The sequence below is a fragment of the Triticum dicoccoides genome, chromosome 1B, assembly GCF_002162155.2.
Source record: "Triticum dicoccoides isolate Atlit2015 ecotype Zavitan chromosome 1B, WEW_v2.0, whole genome shotgun sequence".
Classification (NCBI taxonomy): Eukaryota; Viridiplantae; Streptophyta; class Magnoliopsida; order Poales; family Poaceae; genus Triticum; species Triticum dicoccoides.
Window position 1 is genome coordinate 523,569,883 of NC_041381.1, and position 4,545 is coordinate 523,574,427.

The following is a 4,545-nucleotide window of genomic DNA, read 5'->3' on the forward strand; positions in this document are numbered from 1 at the left end:
TTCGAGTAAATGTTGAGTATATTTACTTGATGAAACACAAGTCTGAATTGTTGAATGGTTCAAGTAATTTCAGAGTGAAGTAGCAGATCATTGTGACAAGAGGATAAAATGTCTATGATATGATCATAGAGATGAATATCTGAGTTACGAGTTTTGGCACACAATTAAGACATTGTGGAAATTGTTTCGCAATTAATACCGCCTGGAACACCATAATGTGATGGTGTGTCCGAACATCATAGTTGCACCCTATTGGATATGGTGCGTACCATGATGTCTCTTATCGAATTACCACTATCGTTCATGGGTTAGGCATTAGAGACAACCATATTCACTTTAAATAGGGCACCACGTAATTCCGATGAGATGACACCGTATGAATTATGGTTTAGAGAAACCTAAGTTGTCGTTTCTTAAAAGTTTCAGGTTGATAAGCTCGAACCCAAAGCGGATAAAATGCATCTTCATAGGAAACCCAAAACAGTTGGGTATACCTCCTAATTCAGATCCGAAAGCAATATGGATTGTTTCTAGAATCGGGTCCTTTCTCGAGGAAAAGTTTCTCTCGAAAGAATTGAGTGGGAGGATGGTGGAGACTTGATGAGGTTATTGAACCGTCTCTTCAACTAGTGTGTGACAGGGCACAGGGAGTTGTTCCTGTGACACCTACACCAATTGAAGTGGAAGCTTATGATATTGATCATGAAACTTCGGATCAAGTCACTCCCAAACCTCGTAGGATGACAAGGATGCATACTACTTCAGAGTGGTACGTAATCCTGTCTTGAAGGTCATGTTGCTAGACAACAATGAACCTACGAGCTATGGAGAAGCGATGGTGGGCCCGGATTCCGATAAATGGCTTGAGGCCATAAAATCCGAGAGAGGATCCATGTATGAAAACAAAGTGTAGACTTTGGCAGAACGGCTCGATGGTCGTAAGGCTAATGAGTACAGATAGATTTCAAAAGGAAGACGGACAATGATGGTAAATGTCACCATTAAGAAAGCTCGACTTGTCGTTAAGATGTTTTCCGACAAGTTCAAGGAGTTGACTACGATGAGATTTTCTCACTCGTAGTGATGCTAAGAGTCTGTTGGAATTATATTAGCGATTACTGCATTATTTATGAAATCTTGCAGATAGGATGTCAAAACATTGTTTCCTCGATGATTTTAATGACGAAAGGTTGTATGTGATACAACCGGAAGGTTTTGTCAATCCCGAAAGATGCTAATAAGTATGCAAAGCTCCAGCAATCCTTCTAAGGACTGGAGTGAGCATCTCGGAGTTGGAATGTATGCTTTGATGATGATAAAAAAATTTGGGTTTGTACAAAGTTTATGAGAAACTTGTATTTCCAAAGAAGTGAGTGGGAGCACTATAGAATTTCTGATGAGTATATGTTGTTGACATATTGTTGATCAGAAATGACGTAGAATTTCTGGAAAGCATATAGGGTTATTTTGAAAGTGTTTTTCAATGGAAAGCCTGGATTAAGCTACTTGAACATTGAGCATCAAGATCTATAAGGATAGATCAAAATGCTTAATAATACTTTCAAATGAGCACATACCTTGACATGATCTTGAAGGTGTTCAAGATGGACCAGTCAAAGAAGGAGTTCTTGCCTGAGTTGTAAGGTACGAAGTTAAGACTTAAAGCTCGACCACGGCAGAATAGAGAGAAAGGACGAAGGTCGTCCCCTATGCTTAAGACGTAGGCTGTTCAGTATGCTATGCTGTGTACCGCACCGGAAGTGTGCCTTTCCGAAAGAGGCACGTCCGTGCCTCTCGCGAAAGCACAACCGTGCCTCTGGCGGAAGCAAAACCGTGCCTCTCGCGAAAGAAAAAAAATAGAAAATGCGTTTTTTCCCTTTCCGGAAGAGGCACGCCCGTGCCTCTCGTGAAAGCACAACCGTGCCTCTGGCGGAAGCAAAACCATGCCTCTCGCGAAAGAAAAAAAACAGAAAACATGTTTTTTTCCGTTTCCAAGAGGCACGGTCGTGCCTCTCGCGAAAGCACAACCGTGCCTCTCGCGAAAACAAAATCGTGACTCTCGCGAAAAAAATGCATTTTTTTGCGCAAAAAAAATTTTCTTTTTTTGGTCGAAAAGCTAGGGAAGACCGGTAAAAAACCCAAAACGTCAAAAAAAACAAAAAAACCTTTTAAAAAGCCAAAAACGCGTGCGTAAAAATAAAAAACAAAATCTGGAGGGAGCGTCCAGAGCGCGACATGTGGCGAATGGTTGTGAGTGCGCCAAGTGACGCTGATCGTTGCGAGCCTTCCGAAAGAGCGCTCGTTAATTAGTTGCTCCCGGTTTGGAGAGAGCATCATCAGTGCTTAACGGGCTAGATGACACAATGGTGCGCAGGTCCTTGCCCGCGTGGGCCAGCCCACTAAATCGCTTGCACGTTCGCTTGCCTAAAAAAGAATGCTCACTTGCTCGCTGCCCATTCATCTAAGCGTTCGTGGGTTAAAAAAACAATTTGCTGTCTGGTTGTCAACTGTCTTAGAAAAATCATAAATCGTTTATGGGTTTACGTAATGTTCATGAATTTGAAAAATTGTACAAGGATTTAAAATAAGTTCATGAAATAAAAAAATCATGAATTCGAAAAATGTTTATGGACTTGAAATATAAAGTTCATGGATTTCAAAAATGCGCAAAATTTGACAAGACCTCATAGCTTTCGAAATCATTCATGAATTTCTAAATAGTTCACAAATTTTATGGATTCCAAAAAAGGTTCATAGTTTTGAAAACAGTTTACAAATTTTGTGGATTAAAAAATTTCATGGATTAAAAAATGCAAATTTGAAGTAAAGTTCAAAAATTTCACGAAAATGAAAACCGTTCATTATTTAAATAAGAAAATAAAAAATAAACACAAAAAAGTGTTAACTGGAGCCCGTCAAGTAAGTGGCCAGATTTCCACTGACTTGTAAACGTCCACCTATAATCAGTTTAGTGGCAAAGCACATCTCCAAGAATGGTGTGAGATGGGGATGAGCGTGGATCTAGGCAGCAAATCTCACGTGACAAGGCTGGATGTGCATCGGCTGAGCTAGGTAGTGGTTGTAGATGGAAAGATCCCCCCACCTATTTTTTTGATTTTTTTTTTTTGCAGTGTGCAAAATCCCCCTAGTAATGTGGAGAGAAGATGATTACTGGGAGCTCCATTCCTGATATTTTAGGGGATGGGTCGATGTAACTCCAAAGGCTTTTTTTTTTTGCAGTCCTACACCCCGGACCGTGAGATAAGAGAGATGAAAGGCAATAGAAATCAAAGAACATCAAATAGATATTTATGCATGCAAGCATGACAGAATTACTTGATTCCCATCAGAGTACTACTTGGTTCAGGAATTCAACAGATTACTTAGTTCAGGAATCGAAAGTCTTTAAGCAAAAGGCGAGACGCTCAATGACATGCAGCTCAAAAGGTGAAAAGCTCAATGACAACCCGACTAGAGACCAGATCCAGAACTCCTCCCTGCAACACTCAGACAGTTGCTCAACCTTGGGGCTCCGAGACATCTTTCATGGCTTCATAAGCTTTCCTGCGTATTGCAATGAGAATCATCAGAGACATGGACGCTCAATGGCATCTGTAACTAGTAACACTTTTGGAGCAAATGTACAATAAAAAATGTGGACAAGAAAAGGCCAGGCATATTTCTTTTGATAAAAACAGAAAAAAAAAAGCAATAATCAAAGGTCAGATACAAGAACTGAAAACAGAACAGAGCTTAATTAACATATCCCCAACGTCTGAAGGTAAAGACAGGTTTCTATCTACGGCATAGTTAAGTGACCAATACAGTAAAACCTAAAAAAATGAATAACACTATATAAGTCTGTAACTAACGATAAGATGGGCTGAAACATGGAGTTCAGTACACGTCTAGTTAACCACCAATAACGAAAGGACATCTTAAAAATGCATAATGTAACCAATGAAGGTTCTGCCCAAACGAAAAAAACAGCTAGGCAGAGATGGGATACCGTAATGCATCCTCCATCTCAGTGTTGGCTGGGTTCAACTTGAGTCCATCCAAGAAATGTTCGCTTGCACCCTTGTAATCCTGACGATAGAACACAAGTTAGCGGTCAAAAATAACTAGCAGACAAACTGACAAAGAGGAAAAAAACATCCGACAGTATCATCTATGTAACCTTCAGCAACATCAGAGCTGCACCCTGCCGGTAAAAGGCCTTTGGCCAGTCAGGCCGCAATTTTCTGCATTCATCAGCGTCCAACAAAGCCTTGTAGCCCTCGCCCATGCGAAGCCAACAAAGGCTCCTGTTTGAGTACAATGTTGCATTGTTGGGATCAAACTTTATTGCCTACAATCAACAAGGCATAACAACAGTGAACATAAAATAAAAAATAAACTCTTAGAAATTTGTTTACAGTGAGATTGCAAAAGCACATGGCTGAGCAGATTCCAAATAATAAGATAATTACTTAACCAAATCACGAATGAGGAAGCTTGGAACAAAACAGCCAATTGACCCAACATATACAATTACCAAGTATA

General features: G+C 40.1%; 1 pseudogene; it reads right to left on the reverse strand.

Annotated features, from left to right (window-relative positions):
* Positions 1 to 3,518: 3,518 nt before the first annotated feature.
* The window catches only part of LOC119307774, an 18,167-nt pseudogene continuing 17,140 nt past the window's right edge, over positions 3,519 to 4,545 (reverse strand).